Source organism: Pleurodeles waltl, chromosome 4_1 (assembly GCF_031143425.1).
Source record: "Pleurodeles waltl isolate 20211129_DDA chromosome 4_1, aPleWal1.hap1.20221129, whole genome shotgun sequence".
In the NCBI taxonomy this organism is placed as follows: Eukaryota; Metazoa; Chordata; class Amphibia; order Caudata; family Salamandridae; genus Pleurodeles; species Pleurodeles waltl.
The window spans coordinates 669329961-669351908 of NC_090442.1; positions in this window are offsets into that span (position 1 = coordinate 669329961).

Genomic DNA, 21948 nt, shown 5'->3' on the forward strand with positions numbered 1-21948 from the left:
AAGTGACCCTCTCCTGAACATTCTCCCTTTTGTGTCACTGAGGCACCGTGTTGACTGTCCACTGTCATCTCTCCATTCTCCCATGGCCACCATACTGGACCTTGACTACCCACAGCTAGCAAAAGTACTACGATGATCCCACCCGCCATGACCCCGCTCATCACCCCTTGCACTTGTATCTCCCAAATAAGCAACCTTGAGCACAGTTACTGCCTACATCTTTAATGTCATGAGCACGACTGATACTCCCATCACATGTGCAACAGTTAACTCAATGTCCTGCAAATGTATGTGTGAGTGGCAGAGGGGGAGCAATATTTAGCAAGGACAACAGTGGAGCAGGCAGTGCCTGAAGAGATGGCTTAAGGGAGGTAACAAGTGAGGCAGGGACCAGAGTACACCACAACAATGTCCTGAAAGTAGAACAAGACAGGGACATCAATGACTATGCAGACACCACCCCACCATTCACTCACACATTCCCCATGCCATCTCCCTGCATCTCCTCCCACCCTCCTCCTCCCAGTACACCTGAACACCCACACTCTCCCACCCAACAGTCATCCAGCAAACACATGGCATACACCCACACACCTGCACCCAAGGCACCTCCACGTACACACCTCACAACCATATCCTCTCCCTCCACTCCCAAACGTCCTTCCCACGACCTACCTTGTGTCCCTAAGAAACGTTTCCTGACTGAGTTTTCCCTCTTTCCCACCACTGTCCCATTCCCTATTCCCCTCAAGCACCATGCAGCGCTTCCCAGGCCTTTGTCTTCCACCTCCCAGGTCTCCCCAGCTCATCGCCATGCCCAGCCTAAACTTCCAACCCCACCAAGTCCACAGTTGCCCCGCTGAAACCCAAGGCCAAGCCCACTCCCTCCACTTCTAAGGCCAAGCCCAAACCCTTCCCTCCCGGCTAAACTAGCACCATCATGGGGCAAGCCGAAAGAGCCCCCCCTCCAAGCCCAGCCAAAAAGACCCCCCCTCCAAGCCCAAACCCCCCAGCACCCTCTCCCACCACTCACCCCTGAGGTGCCTGCATGCCCCATTGATGCCCCTGCCCTGTGAAGGCCAGCACATTGCAGTTAAGTTGGGGCATGCTACTGTGCTCCGTGTGCTCAGGGCACTGCAGAACTTTGGGACTGGCCCTTGGGCCCTTTTGTACATAGTTTTATTCCTATTTTAACTTTTATAATATATTTGAACCACTGCACCGTAGATGACAATGGTAACAAACTTGTTGTGGCTTTTCGTTCAATGTGCAAGTGTGGTGAATGTGCGATTTTGCGTGTGTGTGTTGTGTGAGTGTACTAATGTCTTTCCATCCAGTGTGTGCTAGGCTGATGTACTTACGGTTGGTGTCTTGGTCAGCGTCGCTGGTCCTGGAGGTCAATGGCCATCAGGAGCATTGGGAAGACTTGCAATTCGCGTGCCATGGCACCTGCGGACCTGTCTGTGTTCCTGAAGGTGAGTCTTCCCTTTTATATTGTTAGTTTCTGCCATGCTTTTCGTGGCGGTGACACCGCCCCAGAAATCCTGGCGGTGTGCAGCCTCGTAATAGGGTCATGGGGAACTGTCTGGCCACTGTCTTGGAGATGCCTGTCGCCGGCTGTGGCGGTCCGTCCACACTGGCGGTTCGGACGAAAACCTGCCTGTGTTCTGCAGATGCCTTCCCCCTACTCGCAATGTGGCGGTCTTCATCCCCAGGCACGCAATGGTGCAACCGCCGCCCCACCGCAGCTGTCCACAGACCGCCATACTCGTAATGAGGGCCTCCATCTCTAATACCAAACCCATTGCATCCTAGAAATATTTAGAGGAGGGCATTCATAGTACCCTAGAACTTTATTAAGAAGAACCTCTTCCTGCTCTGCCATTCCATCTGCATCTAATATGGTGTGGTGCAAGCTCCACCAGAAATGGTGGTAAAGCAACTGATCAATATCTGGTGAGTGTTTCACCAACATGTCTTGCATAGTTACATTTGATGAAGACCTCTACAGAACGTTTAACAGGCTTTCATAAAAAAAGTTTAAGTATAGTTCTTTAACAATTCTGTGAAACTCCCCCTATCCTGTTAGGTATACTAGGTTCATGGGAAAACCAGTTTGAGAGTGGATTCCCAGTGCTTACATTTGATGACAGAAATGCCACCATCTGCCACTGGGATTGGTGGAATTTACACCAGAGCATTGATCCTATGCAGAGACCACCATTTTGGTGGGGTAACCTCTGTGGCCATGGCTAACAACTCACAATATGATTGAGTTTTTTATTGGCAATGAGCCTCAAAACGTACATCTGTTATGCATAATTTTGCAACAAAACACAAACTAAGCTATCTGGACTAGTCTGATCACTAAATAATATTCTTTGGTTTCTTTCCTCCTACCTCTCTTTTGTCTTCCACCACGAAACCTTCAATTACCCTTCTATTTGCAGTGCTTCATGACTACTACATATTCTTCATCATAGAAAGCCAATAATATAATTGTCTTCATGGCCCAATAACAAAACGTATGCCTAATGTTCTTTAACTTGTCTTTTTCATTCCAGCAAATGGTAAGTAATATTTAATGCACAACTGAACCCTCTTCTAAATATTAACAATTTTCCTCAAACACACATTCTCTATTCGTTTTTGTAGACTCATAGATTGAACAGTTATATTAAATGTATGATATTCTTCTTGTAATCATTATTGTAATTTGTATGCATATTTTCTTCATCTTTTATAAGGTAGATTTCTTATCAGTACATATCATCATTTCACCCCAAATGTCACATTTCTTATCTCACGACAGAGCTGATTTAAAGTTTGGCAGAGAGGCACTCTGTGGCACACCAATGGAGTACCGCCTCCAACAAACTCTCTGTCCACCTGCCAGGTTAGAGGTGGGTGGACCACTAGGTTTATGCTGATGGAATAAAATGTATTAAGTCACTATGAATCTTCCTCTGATGGGCGAAGGGAGTAGAGTCTGTTGGAAATAATGCATCTGACCATTCTCTCTATTTGGAGTGGGCAGCCAGATTGCTTTTCCTTAACTCTCTGTCACCTCTAGGTATATCCTCGTGCTGGGAGACAGTAAATAAAATGAAAAATTACCCCACACCATCGGAGAAATTTTCAATGGTGTGTGGATCAATGGTTCTTTATTTTATTTTTTTAATCCAGCTTTGGGAGTTTGTTTTTGAAAAAATAAAAACTCTGGAAAAGCTTGATGGCCAGACATCATGTTTGATTGAGCTGTCCATCAAACATTTTGTACATTCACAGGAACCCCCATGATGGCATTTCCAAACATTGTATAAAGATGTCTGTGGAGGTGGCAGACATGTCTGAATTTAGTAGGTGGAGTAAAGGCAGTGTGGCAGTCTTAACATCCTCTGCCACTATCTCTACCTTTACTCCATCCTTCAAACCCAAAAGTGAATTTAACTACTCCTTGTGATGTACATTTTAAACAAATCTATCTCCACAACCCACCCTGTAAATTGCTGTTACATCCTTGTTCATTCTTTCCTGTATATTAAACTAAAACAATATAATTAAAATAGAACATAGAAGACCTCTCTATTTTTTTTAGTGAAAAGAGGTAACACTTTCATGGTAAGAGCTTCACCTCTCAAATGGGAAGGCACCAAAACAAATACATTGGCTCCATTGGATTCTTAAATTGGGAAGAAGATGGTGCTACTTGCAAACCTGCAATGACCTGACAATTTTGAAAGAAGATAGGCTAGGTTGTAACATAAGGTACAAATTCTGAATATGAAAAATGCCAACTATAAATGTAAGATTAACGATAAGATTGATGTGTCTCTCCAGCAGCTAAAGACTCTACTTAACACTTCCCTTGTTTTGCCTTTCAGTTTTGAGCACTCCATGATTCCCTTCCCATGAAGCCCCAACCATTGACCCTTCTGTTCTGTTGATAGGTAAGCTTAGTCTGTTTGTGCTCCCACTGTGAATTACTGAATTGTACCATCATGCATTTGGGATTCCGTGGTACTGGTTTATTGTTGCCAATTACCGTTTGCAGCTGTCACCTACAAGGCCTCATATCCATTGTATGTAACATGTGACCATCCCCAGGCACATTCTACACGTTGAAGCGTTCTACATCTCCACATGGGACACGTGTCTTTGGAACACTCTTCTTCCAGTATAGACACCACCTCTGAACCTGCATCAGTGATTGCCTCGGTTCCAGTCCTGTGCAAGCAGCATCATTGCACTCACTTCCCGAGTCACCCCAAACTTCCAAAGTCTTCCTGATGATCCTGTGACCCTGGTGTCTGCAACGCTTCCAGTGACTTCATTCTGCCTCCTCCTGAGCTTCTTGCACGAGACTCCTGTTGTCTTCGGATTCCAGTTAAAATACTAGACATGGTTAAGTACTTTCCCATAGGGTTGGTATGCACTAATCCATAGGTTAACAATTGTGTATAATTCTAAGGCAATTTCCAATGAAAGTGGGAGCACATTTTTGGACACTGGGCATTGTTTGACTATTAAGCCCCATGAAGCCCAGTGCCATGGACTTTTTCATTGCAGCGCTCTGAACTCTATTGTACCCGAACAGAAAGTATGCCACTGTGTTTCTTGACAAGTTGTATTTAGTATTTTTGGGAGAAACGTCTAGAGCTCAAAGTAGTATCCAAGTTCCAACCTGAACCCAGTATGTTCCAGAATGCCAGAAAATCTCCAGTTTATTCTTGAAAGGGTTTCTGCTCTCTCTCATGCAATACTTATGATGATATTGGCAAATGTATAAATAGTGTAAATAATTGATGGATCATTCTGAGTTAGGAACCTATGACTAGCACTGCCTCTTGTTGTTTTTAGTGAACATCACCTGCATTGAGGATAAAGAGGTCATGGAATCCCAATCCTACTATGCAGTACACAAGACAGATGAGTAGTTCCTTCAGTGACACAAGTTCATCTTTTCTTTTTTTATCCCATCCGCTCTTCTCCCTGTGGCCAGTTTTGGAACCAGACAGTTATTACTTGTTTCACCAAGCTGCCTCAGCTGGGATTGGAGGTCAATTATCATTCCTGCAGTTGGAGCCAGATGAGTGTGTGACAGACACCATTACTATATCCTCTTGGCCAACCAACCTATTGAAATTATCCTCCAGTAAACCTTCAATCTGCTCCATCTACAAGCCAGACATTTCCTATTGCTCAAACTCTCCTTTTATTCAGATAATGTAGAAAATGTAATCCCAAACAACATTTGGAAATAACTCTGAAAGAATTAGCTACATTTACAGCCCTTTAGGTTCTCTGAATGGTCACTGCATCTTTCAAATAAAGTATTTTATCAACTACCAACATGGGCAACTTGGTCCTATACACAATTATGCGAATAACTAAAGTATAACTCCTCAGAAAACTTATTAAGAGTTGCATTTCACTGAACAGAATTAAACACATATATTTTGAAATCCTATTCACTTCCTGTGAATCTGACTCTAGAACTGATATGGCACTGATATGGCAGCCCTCTGGATGAAAGATGAATCCTTCAACATCCTTATTGAACATGGATCTACCTTGCTGATTTCTTTGAAATTATTGGTGGCCATTGAAGCAATCGACCAGGAGATTTTCTTATTCCTGTCCACCATTGCGGCATACAGATACATCGGTCACATGCATTCTATTTCTTCCATGTAGAAATATTAAAAATCCAAAACTAATCATTTAAATCCTCACCACTTCCTCTCACCAGAAGGGTCTCTTAAGGCTTTACCTGATTACAATTGGTTTCAACATTGAACGGCCTGGGGCTCTTTGATGTCAAAATTCCAGAAATGGATGTCTGATTCCTTCTTCAATTCAATTTTCCAAAAAACAAGATGACTTATTTTCCACTCTAAAGACCCTTCCATCAATATACAGAACTGGGCCTCTCTTGTGTATACCCTGTCAACACTCAACTACCTTTTCAATCTTTTGGATTTATCATCAGAACACAATCATACCAATTGTATAGTTTTCAAAATAAAGTATTTATTTAGAGTTATTAACTTTTGAGCAAAAGCCCATTATCTAGGTATATCTCACATCCAATTAGTGCAACTGAAAGCAACTTCTCTGTGCATGGGAGGAGCAGACTAGACAGTTGTAAAACCTTGCCCAGTGCTCCTCAAACAGGCGTTAGAGAATTAAGGAGGACATACACATTTACTGTAGCATAATTGTAAAGTTTGTCTTGTGAAAACTGGCAGCAGTTAGAACTGGACGTGCAGAATCTTCCACCACTTATTGAGACAATAAATAATTCGAACCGAGCATGTGAAACATCTATAAATGAGTAGATCATATCCATTCAGCATTTCCGGTAACTGGGCATTTTATGGTGGAAGATACTTTCTGCTGTGGAAATGGCTAATATCAATGACTCTGCATGTGGGAACTTATTACAAAACCACGTGTAATAAATTCACAGGTTTCTCATTAGTAACAGTGAATTTTCGAACTTATTGTATTTGACATTTATGTATGACTTCATGTTTATGAATATACTGATAGCAAGCATATGCACGCTGCATACTGAATGTTGTGTGTTTGACATAAATTGTGACAATAAGAAGAAGCAGAACTAATACATGATACATCTCACCATAGAACATTTTTGTGTTTTATCTATGCTACATACCAATCTCTTTGAATACACGCTACAGCGGTACTCTTCTTGATGCTTCGATGCTGTGGTAAGCAGCATGTAGTTCCAGTATAGTACAACGACTAATAGTCACAAAAAGAATCTGGGCCTCCTTTCACTGAGCAGCTGAAAAAAGTGTTCTTTGTGCTTTTCAATGCACTTGTTGCTGTATATTCCAAAATTTCAGGGTGCTCCCTGTGGTGGAAGAACTTTATTCTGCTTGGTTGTAGTCTTGAAATTCACTTCCTTTCTAAGTCCCCCAGATGTCTCATCACTTGCTTTTCAGGAAACCTCACAAAGTTTGATTATTTAACAGATCAGCCCGCTGTGTTTCTAGTAATCCTCGGCACCAGGACATCCTAGCGGGTAACCGTGTATTGACAAAATAACTAAGAATGTCAGCCTTTCGTAAAACAACATTTCAAAGTTTCCTTGAAGTCATTTGTGACAATTTGCAAAAACACTACATAAGAAACCCTGGAGAACCCAGAAAACCACAAACTACTGGTGCACCAGCCTGTCTCCTGAAGAAGATACCTTTCATTGTTTGGCATTGTCTTTTCTCCTGTGGCCAGGTGAAGCCTGGTCCGACCTGTAAACAAAAAGGACCCTGAGGATGTCACATCCAATATCCACATTCTAGTGTCTGAAATTCACCATTTTTCAGAATAGGGCTGATAGGGCACGTTGTGAATGGCCACCAGGAAAATCAGTTTGGTCGGCCTGCTCATGCACCATCAACTACTTTGAGATCACTTACACTCTCCAAAAGGACCATCAACAGCAGTGCACAGACCACAGCTTCCCCACCTGCATCTGCTCAATATGAGGCATTTTCATAATCTTTAGGCATTTTAACCACAACCACTTACCCACCTATCTAAGGCCCATATTTAAGAAAAATGACGCACAACTACGCTAGCAAACTTGTGCGTCATTATTCTTAACTTGAGCTCACGGCATCCGTCCGTCATATTTCAGAAATGACGCCCGATGGCGCTAAAGAATGGTTAGCGCCTCAAAAACCGACTCTAGTCGGTGATGGATGGAATTAGGGGAAATGGTGCTAGTGGGTCAACAATGACGGTAGGCTGATTAGCTGCAAAATATCTGCCGCTAGTCAGCCTAGCGTCATTTTTTGCCACACAAGCAGCCAAAAATTGACTCCTAGGTATAGAAAAGAGTCATTACCACAACCTCAATGCCCACCACAGGGGACCAGTGTCCCTAGGACAAGGCCAACATACCCAGTGCCAGACCGGGTGCCCCATGTGAGGGGCCCCCAGTGGGACACCACACACATACACAAAAACTTACCTGTGATGGACTCCCTCCTCTAGTAGTGTCCTTGTGGTGTGGGTTGTGGTGATGCTGAGGGTTGGGGTGGGCATCTACGTGTCCATTCCATGGTGTTTCCCCATGGAAATGGGCCTACCAACACTTTAAGGGTTTGGCCAGGTGTTATATAATGACACTAATTGGGCTTAGCGCCATTCTTTACGCCCGCCTACAAGGTGCGCATTGTTTCAGCTTCTGGTGTTAAATATGGCGCTGGGGGGGCTAGCGTCTTTGTTAGGAAGGGAATGCAATGAGACACAATGAGACACAAAGTGGGTTGGAACGTCCTAAAATTGGTGCCAACTCCAATATTTTGACGCTAGACGGGTCAAGCGTCAACATATAAATATGGAGTTAAGTTAGCGCCACTTTAGCATCAAAACAAATGATGGTAAGGTGACGCTCACTTTCCATAAGTATGGGCCTAAGTACTTTGAGAATTCCTTTGCTAGATTGTAGGAAAAGCCCCTTTTGCGAGAACTACTCTCTTCAAAATACCCCAGTTCTGAATGTAACCTTTACTCAGAGGGGCAGCATCTGCTGTAGGCTGGTAGAGCACCTTCAAAGGCTGGCTTAGCCCAGATGCCTTGACCCACTAGGCATTTCCCTGAAGATTTTCTCACTGCCTTAGATATTTATGAGCTATTTAACAACTCTGTGCTTAAACCGGTACAGCACAGTTAAACCTATCTTTCTCCATGTACAGGAATTTATTTTCTTTCATTTTATCACTGTAATGGTTTCGTGTTAGGGTTTGCAGGTACACCCTGGGCAAGAGGAATCTCAAGAGTACTTCGCTTTTTTCTGCATAACATCGCTTCCCGGAATGCCACACACTAAAAGTTTTGACACATTATGAAAACAGACACATTTCTTGTTGAAAAACCGGCTTTTGAGAAGCGCATAACGTCAGTCGACGAAAACTGAAGCACTTTCGTACTAAGGGGTAGAGCTGAGTTGATGCATTAAACCATGTTCAGGTAAAACTGTTTCATTCCATGGAGGAAACGTGAACAAATGTCCTGGTTTTGCGGTGCCAACTCGTGACGTCACTGAGTCAAAGAAAATTATGCAGGGGAAAACTCCAGTTCTGCGCAGCAAATGCGGCTGTTGGTTTTGCTAAACTGATTTTCCACCCAACTTCCTTTCCAGCTTTGGGTGAGAATCGTTTCAAACAAACCCTTTCGTAGCTAAGGAGAAAAGGCTGAAAATAATGAAAAGCAATATACGTTAATGAGCAAAGCATTTTGAAGCCTGCATTCGACAGTCTGCCTTTGAAAACATATGCAATGCTTCCAGAAGAAAAATATCTGAAGGGCTCCATTATTGTTCGTCCTTCTTCTAAATTCCTTCAATTTTTATGAGTCCCTAACACATCCCTATGCCCAGTGCTACTCTTGTACATACTAAATGATAGTCTCCTGGTCAGGTTAGACAGGCAAGGTATATAGTGCATTTTCAAAATGAGTGCCTTCTGTAACAATTAAGTAATATGTATGTTATTAATACTGTTTTACTGGTAGCCTGTATCCTATTCAGGACTGCCTTAAAACAAAACCTGGTATGGAATGTTCACTCCACAATCGAACTCAGAAAAGTAGCTCAACCAATGAAATAGTTCACTTTGAAAGAAACGAGGGATTAGTGGATAGGTGACACAGAAGGGACAGGCAAAGTGAGAAGGAGTTGGAGGCAGACAGGAAGAGGCGTTCAATAAAGGAATGAGTAGTAAGTAATGAAGGGCAGCAAGAAGGAATGAGGAAAGCAAAGAAGAAAGGGGAAGGCAGGATGAAGCCAGGAAGGGAATGAATGAAGCAAAGGAAGTGTGGTCTGCAATATCAGAAGTTTGTAAAGATAATCTTTTGAGATAATTTTCTCTTGAAAAGTTAGAATGCTACAATATAATCAGTCTTTTTCTTGCCTCTGTACATTTGAAATTAGGGACACAGCCACAATAATGTGGTTGCTACAGTATTTGTCTGCATACTGCATCAAGTGGTGACTGTAACCAAATCTGCCAATCACATTGTGAAATCCATTTTTTGTGCTTTTTCAATTCAATTGTGAGCCAAAAGGCAGATGTACTTTATAGCAGTGGTTGAAAAAAGTAGTCACAAATTGTGCCAATCAATTTATGTACTGATATATCACACACCAAAATTAGGAATTAGAGGAGGTGTAGAATAGCTTGCCTAATTATTACCTATACCGGTCACAAATTGGATTGAATAGATTTACACGGATTTCTGGCCCGCAAGGGGCAGTGGACCACCATCCGTGTAAATGTTTTTCAAAAATGATTCTTTTTATAGCGGCCATAGTATCTTAAAGTAAACAGAGCGGCTTTTAAAAAAACATACTTATCCCATTTTGATAAACTCCAGTGAGAGTAGGTTGCGGTCCTCTTGATCACTGCCTGTTTCAACTGAAGCTGGCACCTTGATCCCCAAATGTGGTAATGGGTCCAAAGTTGATGAGTCTGTAAATTATTAATGGTTTGCACCCAGAACTGTGGTCTCAAACCATTGATGCATGCTGTCCTAATTCAGTATTTCAAAGGGAGACCACAGACGTGCCCTGTCCAAATACCAAAACCAAATCTAATTTCATTTAGATATTTGTAAAAACTTTTTCCAAATTGCGGAATGGGTTGAGTACACTCGAAAAAGCTTTTTACCAGTTGCAGGCCCTCTAATTTAGCGACTTGGAAGGTTTGCAATTGGTAAAAAGCTCTGTACATCTGGCCCCACGTGCCCTTTTCAGTGATTCAGCACCATAAACCAACATCCTTTTACACTGACTCAGCAAAGCATTGTGGTTTTCTTTCTTGAAAATGCTCGTCTTCTACGAAAAGGTGGTCTGTTATAGACATCACGAAGGTTTGATCTGAGTAAATTACCAGGAAATAGATGCCCGCAATTATATTTGCTTCATGATGGAAGATTAATGTATGCGGATGATCCTATGGCGTTTACCCCTGACGGGTGGAAAGTAATAACATTCGAGAAAAGAGAGTGCTCCATAAACTCGTCATTTGTTCTTTGTGCTTGGAGTCATCTTGCTGTTATTACAACCACCTCCCTTTGGATGCATGCAACAAAACTGAAATATACAAAAGTATTATCAATGACCTAATTGCTATATGCGGAGTTGGCGAAGTAGGTATTTGCCCAGGAGCCCCACCTTCTAGTCCCCCGCAAAAGTTACAACCGTGTTCATAAAAAATAACAAATTATTTTAATTTGTCATATTGGCATGCCAAGGCAGCCCAGCCTAAACCTTCATGCTTGCAGGCATCTGCAACTAAAAGAAAAAACATGTTTTCTCTTTCTTTAGTTCGCGTCCTGCCTTCTACTAGAAGTCTATACCTCCCCATGCATATATCTCCGTCTCTCTATTCCAAATGTGCTTTATATATGTTTACCAAACCTCCCTGAATACACTGCTCTACCACATCTCTCTCTACCTCCCACTCTCTTACTCAGATTTCTCTACCTCTCTGTACCTACCTCTCAAACTCTCTAATCTCACTCTCTAGCTCAGCTCTCTCTCTACTTCACACCTTTCTCTGTACCTCACTGCTGTCTTTCCACCTTACCTCCCAATATCTCTCTGACATCTACCTTGCCTCTCTCAACCTCACATCTCTCCTTACTTCACCCCTCTAGCTCTCTCTCTATACCTCTTTTTCAGATGTCTCTTTACTGTGTTTCTTCACCTCTCTGTCTCATTTCTCTACCGAACACATCTCAGTTCCTCATCTTTTTCGTCTCTCTCGATTACTACCTAACATCTCAACACCATTTGTTTAATATCTCACCACTTTATCTCACATTACATTCTCTTTCTAATTATTTTAGCTCTACCTCACGTGCCCCACCATCTTACTCCATACTAGCTTCATTTTCCCTACATCTACCTCTTTCCTCCGTCATTACCTTTTCTCTCTCAGTTCTTTCTGCGCTATCTTCTACATTTCAACTCGCCCTCTACACCTCTCCCTTTATACATACCTCTAGCTCATCTGTCTCTTCTTCAGTCTGCCTCACAGCACTCACTATCTCACCCTTTATCCGTGCCTTTGCATCAACTTCACATATTTCTCTTCCAACCCTGTTCCTCTACTTCACCTCTTTTCTGCATCTCATCTCATCTTTCTACTCTCACTCCTTTCTCTGTGCCTTTGTCTCTGTATCACAAGTTTTTACCTGAGCTATGTTTTTATATTTCTTCTTACTTTACCCCTCCTACTACCTTGGATATACCTTTTTTTTACTCCCTCATCATGATACACTTGCTCTGCACCTTTTAGGCTATACACGCTCTCAGAAGGTACTCGTCTAGTTGTTACTAAGAACAAGGGTGTCCTACAGACATGGGCCAAATCTGATGAGGTTCAGCTGTTTAATATCCTTGTGATGATTAATAATAGGGAGGCACTGTTTTTATGTTTGGATATTAATGGGGCACCTTTTAAAATTACAACATGCTTTGAGTCTCTCTGTACCTCGGTTAAGGAGATGTGTACTATCCAGGTCAAGAACCACCCTTAGAAATCAGTTAGGTGGCTCGACTGTAATTGCTCTAAAGCTCATACGGTCCAAATAAAGGCAATAAAAGTGGCTCCACAAGACACTGATTTTGTTAGGTCGTGTCAGAGGTCTTATAAGTTTGAACTAGAATCAAGGAAGAAGGAGATGAGATTAGAGGCCTACAAGACCTTGATAGCTGCTGGTAACACGAAGGACTCCAGGCAATTTTGGGAAGTGCTACATAATTCTTTCTTTAAAGACGCCCTTGAAGTAGAGACTGCCTTGGCTGTTATTCCTAATAGATGGGAGGAGCAATTTAAAGGAGTTTATAACTCCACTCACTCACAGAACCAACGTGTTGGTACTATGATAGGAGAATTAGTGGCTGCTGATATTAGAAGAACTATTGAGCTGAACGAAGTTATAGCAGTCATAAATGGTCTTGAAGGGGTTACCATCGATCCTTTTAAAGATAACATTGACTTTTCAGCAGCCCTTTTAACCAACATTTTGAATGGCATAGCTGAGGTTGGCCCACCAAAATCCTGGTCACACGTGGTCATAGTGCCAATATTTAAGAAAGGGGATAGAGGTAGTGCAAAATGCTGAAGGCCTACCTACCAGATCAATTCAACAGTGAAGATTATGGGCAGAGTCATTTTGGATCGATTAGAGGCATGGGTTCTGGATAATAAGATTGTGACTGATGTACAATACGGTTTTAGGGCAGGACTAGCATCATTAAACAATGCCCAAACCTGCAACTATCAGTAAATTTACTTAGGCTATGTCAGGGGAAGTTTGCCTACCCTTTATGGATTTAAAATCAGCCTTCGACCATGTGAATCGTACCAAACTTTGGAGCATTATGTTTGAATTGGGAGTGGAGGATAACATTTTCAACTTTCTCAGACAGCTAAATAGTGAGGTGTCCTTCAGTGTAAGGTATGGTCCTGTATAGGAAACTGCTGAAAGTTTCATATTTTTCCAGGGTGTCCTACAGGGATGTGTACTGGCACCTTTCTTATTTACACTTTACACTAATGGCCTAGAACGACACCTGGTCAACTTAAATGCTGAATTCTGAAGGGCTGCACGTTGGTACCTGCCCAGTTCCTGTACTACTTTACACAGATGACAAGGTTTTACTTGCCAGGAAGAAAATTGATTTATAGAAGCTCCTGTATAGCTATGTGAATTCTATGAATGAATTGGGTTTGACTGTGAACCATTTTAAAACGTCACATCATGGTTTATGGGTCAAAATCCAACAATCAAAACACTTTTTTATTAACACCACCGAAATTGTACCTGTTCCGTCGTTTCCCTATTTGGGTATACTTTTTAATGATCATTGCAGATGGAATCAACTTGGCACACTTACTGCAGCCAAGTTTTTCCATACTGTGGATGGCTTGTTTCATTTCACAAAAACATGTCTCAAAACCCTTCAAGGAGTTTGTGGCAGTTTATAAAGTCAAATGTCTGTCAGTTTTAATTTACGGCTCCGGAGTTTGTGGAATAAAAATGTTTATGGCTATCCAGAGTGTTCAAAGTAGCTGCCTGAAAAGGTTCCTGGGGGTACCACACAGCATAGCTACTTATATAAGCCGCACAGAACTTGGACTTGATTATGTCAATGATCTTATTAGAATCAAACCACTTCTATTGTGACTAGCAATCCGGACAAAACGTGAGGCCAACTTCAGCCATAATGTGATAAGAATTGCATGAAACTAGATAAAGCTACTAGCATCCCTTGGCTAATGTAGATTAAGAATATGAACAACATTTTGGGATTCCCTGATTTTTATAGTAGCCCTGAGGCTCTTTCTTCGACCTTCAGTCAGACCATCAAAGATCATTTTGAGAAGGACTAACACCGAGATTGCCAAAAGCTCGGTGCGCCCCTTGAATTCTGGACCGCTAAGGAACCATATATTATATGTATATATAATAACTACCAGGGAGCCCTGCTAACCAGGCTGGTATTCTGTGCCCTGCAGTTTATGGTGGCCTTTCCTGACCCTTTTAGCACCCTACAACCTTCGATCTGTGCCCGTGTGATCAATCCACATTACACCTAATGCTATTCTGTATATTTTAATGCAGTTTTTGGAAAACTATTCTACTTCCACTTTTAAATAATATTAATATTGGAGATGATAAAACAGCTTTGCATTGCCTATAATCCCTTACATGTTTAAGTGTTGTTTGACTGTAGCAAGTTACTTAAAGCATGTAACTAAGCACAGCAAATTTGGTTTGCAAAATCATGATCATGTTCTATGGTGAGATGAAGTTTCATGTTGATATCTTTCATGTCTTAAATGTGTTTTCACCTTGAATATGTTGGACCAAATGAACATATTCTGCCCTGAATCTTTAAGATAGGAGAGTATATATCATTCAAGCACCAATGCACAACCACTTAAAACATAAAATGTTCTAAAATAAAGACAATGAAAAGAGGTCTAATAGAGAATGAAGAGTAATGGAATCCATATATGAGTTCTGAAGAAAAAAAAACACACACACACACACGCGCACGACTCACATAGGCACATGCACCACAAAATGTTTCTGACCCATAGAGAGTAAAAATAGTTATACATATTATTCAATTGTTTCAGAAAGTATTCATTTTGAAAGTGCACTCTATAACTTGTGTTAGACCTGACACACAGCCTTAGGGTGGTCACCCCTAGCTTTATGCCTGCCTCCCTCCACTTCTGAGATACTGTTTTTTCTGTTTTTTAGACTCTGCACACTTTACCACTGCTAACCAGTGCTGAAGTGCATATGCTCTCTCCCTTTACATGGTAACATTGGATCACACCCACTTGGGCAATTTAATTTACTTATAAGCCCCTAGTAGAGTGCACTATAGGTGCCCAGGGACTGTAGAATAAAAGCTACTAGTGGGTCTGCAGCACTGATTGTGCCACCCACTTAAGTAGCCCCTTAACCTTGTCGCAGGCCTGCCATTGCAAGGCCTGTGTGCGCAGTTTCACTGCCAATTCGACTTGACATTTAAAAATACTTGGCAAGCCTAAAACTCCCCTTTTTCTACATATAAGTCACCCCTAAGATGTGCCCTAGGTAACCCCTAGGGCAGAGTGCTGTGTATGTAAATGGCAGGACATGTACCTATGTAGTGTACATGTCCTGGTAGTGTAAAACCCCTAAATTCATTTTTACACTACTCTGAGGCCTGCTCCCTTCATAGGTTAACATTGGGGCTGCCCTCATACATTGTTTGAGTGGTAGCTGCTGATCTGAAAGGAGTAGGAAGGTCATATTTAGTATGGCCAGCAGGGTTTGTATACCCAAAAATGTGGGGCCCAGTTTTGTGGTGGGAGATGACATAGAGAAATGGCTAGCTACTTATGAAGTTGCACTAAGGGCTCATGGGGTTCCTGAAGGGCAATGGTGTACAGCTACATGGAGTTATGTGCCAGCAATTGGGAAGGACACACTTCTCACATTGGACCCAAAGGATCAAAACACATACTCACACATGACAGCCATTTTACTTGCCATGTTTGGGCTGACCCCTGAGAAATACCGTCAGAGGTTCAGGGACAGCTCCAAACAGTCCACAGAAACATGGGTAGATTTCTTTGATTATTCCAGTAAGGCACTGAATGGATGGGGGCGGGGCTGCAAAGTAGATGATTACACAGGATTGTACAATTTGATTCTGAGGGAGCATATGCTCAGTATGTGTTTTACAGAGTTGCACCAGCACCTAGTAGACAGTAAGCTGACTGATCCCAGGAAGCTTGTTGAGGAGGCAGACCTCTGGACTAGCACCGGAGTGTCCAGAAAGGTATCTGGGGGGACACCGACAAAGGTGGTCAGGATTCCCATCAGAAGAAAGAGGGGGGAGAAAAACTTAAAAACAAGGAGTTCTCAAAAGGCCCCCAAAATAGTTCCCAAGGGAATAGTGGTAACCAGTCCTGGTCTGATTCCAAAAGGAGAGGTTTTACTGAGCATAAGACAGGGAGGTTTGTACCCCAGTGTGCAGAGTGAAATAAGTATGGGCACTCTGAGGGCAACCCCAAGTGTCCCAAGAGGGCATAGCCCCCCAAAGGAGGGCAGGCACCTGGGTTGGCTAGTGTAGCGCTCGGGGAGGAGATGGTCCCAGACAGTTTTGGGGAGCAGATCGAGGTAACCCTAGATTGTCTGTTAGTCAAAGACCTTGAGCACACTACCTGCAAGGAGGTAGAGCTAAGGTCTCACTTGGAGATGATAGGATTGCCAGAGTGGGTTTGCATGACCACACAGTCCATGGCTGCCCGGGAGGGAAGTCAAGGGCATCTGGAGCCTGGAACAATGGCCCAGACAACTGCCAAGAGGAGGGGCAAGGGGCGCAGAAAACCGGTCCCAGAAGTTCCAACAGTGGTTGACGGGGTTCCTGAGGAGGAGGTCCCCGAGCCAACTGGGGAAGACATTGCTGCCCTAGGTGACCTACGTAAGCTTGCTGGCTGACAGGTTGAGGGTGGGCCCACCACGGAGGTATTAGGCAAGGCTCAGAAAGAATGTCCCACTCTAGAGGGGATGAGGAAGCAAGCCTCAGCCCAGGCAGCAGGTGAAGCCTCTGGCGATCGCATATATATTAGGAGAATGATCTCCTCTACAGTGAGCCTAAGGTTCTGGCCATTGGGCAGCGCGTGTGCTGGTGGTCCCCCAGTGCTACTGAACCTTCCTACTGGGTCTGGCTCACGACATTCCCCTGGCAGGACATTTGGGGCAAGGCAAGACCTTTGCCAGGCTTGTCACCCACTTCTATTGGCCCCGAATGAGGACAAACTCAGATGCGTTCTGTAGGTCCTGTCCTACCTGCCAGGATAGTGGTAAAAAAGGAAAAAGGGTTAAGGCCCCCCTGATCCCACTTCCTGTCATTGGCACCCCCTTTGAAAGGGTGGGCATCGACATTGTTGGTCCATTGGACCTCAAAACTGCCCTAGGCAACAGGTTCATCCTGGTTTTGGTGGACCATGCCACCAGTTACCCAGAGGCAATCCCTCTGAGGACCGTGACTGCATCGGTGGTGACCAGAATTCTAATGGGGATATTTACCCGTGTGGGATTCCCAAAGGAGATAGCATCTGACAGAGGACCTAACTTCATGTCTGCATACATGAAGTCCATGTGGGATGCGTGTGGTGTAACCTACAAGTTCACCACACCCTATCACCCCCAATCTAATGGTCTTGTGGAGAGATTCAACAAGACTTTGAAAGGTATGATCACAGGCTTCCCTGAGGTCCTGAGGCGTAAGTGGGACGTCCTCTTACAATGTCTTCTCTTTCCTTACAGAGAGGTACCCTAGAAGGGGGTGGGGTTCAGTCCATTTGAGCTTCTATATGGCTACCCTGTCAGAGGACCCTTGAGCATTGTCAAAGAGGGGTTGGAGAACGCTCCAAAGGCACCCCCTCAGGATGTGGTCAGGTACATGCTTGCCCTCCACAACCAGATGCCTCGCTTCTGGAAAACGGCCAAAAGTAACCTTGAACCCAGTCAAGAGCTAATGAAACGCTGGTATGACCAGAAGGCCACCCTGGTAGAGTTTCAACCTGGAGAAGTGTGCGTAATGGAGCCAGTAGAGCCTAGAGCTCTCCAGGACCGCTGGTCTGGCCCATTTGAAGTGAAGGAACAGAAAGGGGAGGCCACTTACCTAGTGGACCTCCAATCCCCTAGGAACCCCCTAACGGTGCTCCATGTCAACCGACTGAAGCCTCACTTTGAGAGGACCGAAGTCAACATGCTTCTGGTGACAGATGAGGGTACGGAGGAGGAGAGTGAACCTCTCCCCGACTTCCTCGCTGCCAAGGAAGGTGATGGGTCAGTGGAGGGTGTCATTCTCTCCGACTCCCTGATCCTAGACCAGAGAGGGGGCTGCTACCAGTTACTGGAACAGTACTCCTCCCTGTTTTCTCTCACCCCTGGCCTCACACACTTTTGTGTCCATGATATTGACACGGGAGACAGTCTCTCTGTAAAGAACAAAATTTACAGGTTTTCAGACAAGATAAAGGCCACCATCAAAGAGGAAGTCTCCAAGATGTTGGCTTTAGGGGTTATTGAGAAGTCTAGTAGTCCCTGGGCCAGCCCTGCGGTGCTGGTACCCAAGGCTGCTGCACCCGGTGCCAAGCCAGAACTTCGGTTCTGCGTGGACTACCGGGGTCTCAATTCAGTCACACGGACTGACGCTCACCTCATCCCCCGACCTGATGAGCTCGTAGACAGACTAGGCTCTTCCAAAATCCTCAGTACTTTTGATCTCACATCACGGTACTGGCAGATCGCCTTGACTGAGGGGGCTAAAGAGAGATGGGCATTTTCCACACCTGAGGGACATGACCAATTTCGGGTGATGCCCTTTGGGTTGAAAAATGCCCCCGCTACCTTCCAACGGTTGGCTAACGGGGTCCTAGCTGGCAAGGATGCCTTCTGCGCAACCTACCTGGACGACATTGCCGTCTACAGTGACAGCTGGGAGGACCTCCTGCTCCACCTCAAGGAGGTGCTTCAGGCTCTGCAACAGGCAGGCCTGACCATCAAGGCCAGTAAGTGCAAGATTGGGCAAGGTTCCGTGGTGGACTTGAGACACATAGTAGGTGGTGACAAGGTGCAGCCCCTCCAGGCCAAGATTGAAACTATCAAGGCCTGGCAAGCACCTAGAACCCAAACGGAGGTGAGAGCATTCTTAGGCCTCACTGGGTATTACTGCAGATTTGTCAAGGGCTATGGAACCAGGGTGACACCCTTGACAGAACTCACATCCAAAAAGCAACCTAGGTTGGTGAATTGGACAGAGGCTTGTCAGAAAGACTTTGACTCCCTGAAGGAAGCCATGTGCACGGCCCGTGCTCAAGGCTTCTGACTACTCCAAGAAATTTATCGTGCAGACAGACGCTTCAGAGCATGGCATAGGGGCAGTCCTAGCACAGCTAAATAAGCAGGGCCTAGACCAACCAGTATTCTTTATTAGCAGAAGACTATTACCACGGGAACAGAGGTGGAGTGTTATTGAAAGAGAATCACTTGCTGTGGTCTGGGCACTGAAGAAGCTGAGACCACACCTGTTTGGGATTCACTTCTGGGTTCAGACAGACCACAGGCCCCTCAAATGGCTCATGCAGATGAGGGGTGAGAATCCTAAACTCTTGAGGTGGTCCATTTCCCTACAGTGGAGCATCGCCCGGGGATTGCCCACACCAAAGCTGATGGTCTCTCCAGATGCTTCCGCCTTAGCGATGAGAGCTCCCAGGAGGTTGGCTAGCTCTCCCCACTTTCAGCTGGGGGGGACACATGTTAGACCTGACAGCCTTAGGGTGGTCACCCCTAACTTTATGCCTGCCTCCCTCCACTTTTGAGATACTGTTTTAGCTGGGTTTTAGACTCTGCACACTTTACCACTGCTAACCAGTGCTGAAGTGCATATGCTCTCTCCCTTTACATGGTTACATTGGATCACACACACTTGGGCTATTTAATTTACTTATAAGCCCCTAGTAGAGTGCACTATAGGTGCCCATGGCCTGTAGATTAAAAGCTGCTAGTGGGCCAGCAGCACTGATTGTGCCACCCACTTAAGTAGCCCCTTAACCTTGTCTCAGGCCTGCCATTGCAAGGCCTATGTGCGCAGTTTCACTGCCAATTCGACTTGGCATTTAAAAATACTTGCCAAGCCTAAAACTCCCTTTTTTCTACATATCAGTCACCCCTAAGGTGTGCTCTAGGTAACCCCTAGGGCAGGGTGCTGTGTAGGTAAAAGGTAGGACATGTACCTATGTAGTTTACATGTCCTGTTAGTGTAAAGCCCCTAAATTCGTTTTTACACTACTGTGAGGCCTGCTCCCTTCATAGGTTAACACTGAGGCTGCCCTCATACATTGTTTGATTGGTAGCTGCTGATCTGAAAGGAGTAGGAAGGTCATATTTAGTGTGGCCAGAATGGTAATTCAAAATCCTACTGACTGCTGAAGTTGGATTTAATATTACTATTTTAGAAATGCCACTTTTAGAAAGTGAGCATTTCTCTGCACTTAAATATTTCTGTGCCTTACAATCCACGTCTGGCTAGGTTTAGTTGACAGCTCCTTGTGCATTCAGTCAGACACACCCAAAACACATGATACTCAACCTCACTTGCATACATCTTCATCTTGAATGGGTCTTCCTGGGCTGGGAGGATGGAGTGCCTGCTCTCACACAAAGGACTGTCACACCCCCTTCTGGGACCCTGGCAGACAGGATTGAACTGAAAGGGGACCTTGTGCACTTCTAAGCCACTCTTCGAAGTCTCCCCCACTTCAAAGGCACATTTGGGTATACAAACAGGGCCTCTGCCCTACCAAGACAGACACTTCCTGGAGAAGATACCTGAACCAGAACCTGCACCCTGACAAGAAGAACTGCCTGGCTGCCCAAAGGCCTCACCTGACTGCTTTCTGAAGAGGACTGCTGCCTTGCTGTTGCTCTGCTGTCTTGCTGCCCTCTTGCTGTGCTGCAGAAGTGTTCTCCATGGGCTTGGATAGAGCTTGCCTCCTGTTCCCTGAAGTCTCAGGACCACAAAGACTTCTCTCCTGCAGCTGAAATCCCCGTGTGGCAAAAATTCGACACACCGCCTGCCAAGAACGACGCGCAGCCTGCTTGCGGTGAAAAATTTATCGCACACCGAGACCGGAATGACGCAGCCCAGACTTCGCAACAGAAGATCGATGCAGCGCCAGCGATGCGACCGGAACTTCGAATCATTGCCCTACTGGATCGACGCAAGCCGACTCAGAACGATGCCGCGCCTGCCATGCCGAAGAAAATTCCAAGCATCACCTACTGGAATCGACGCAGCCCCTGTGATTTCGGTCTGCAAGCCAAGAATTCCACGCATCGTCCCCGGGGCGTCTGAAAACCCCGCAACCCGAAGAGGATCCGAGTCTGCTCGTTGGAAATCAATGCAATGTCTTCCCCACATGGAAAATAACAACGCAAGTCTGTGTGCGAAGGGGCGAAACCGACACACACTCACCATTTTCCATGCACCTCCACCTCTGCTGTCCCTTGCAAGGATTCTTCATTGCAAACCAGGTACTTTGCCCTGTAAGAGACACTTGTTGTTTCTAGGAGAACTTAAGGCACTTTTTATTGCTTTTACAGTAATATTTCAACTCTAAGACACTTGATATCACTTTCAGTGATATCACTGCATTTGCTTATTTCATCTTTAATCGTTTTGACCTGCATTTATCCAGATAAATATTATATATTTTTCTAAATACTGTGTGGTGTATTTTTGTGGTGTTGTATTGTGGTATTGTATGATTTATTGCACAGATACTTTACACATTGCCTTCTATGTTAAGCCTGACTGCTCAGTGC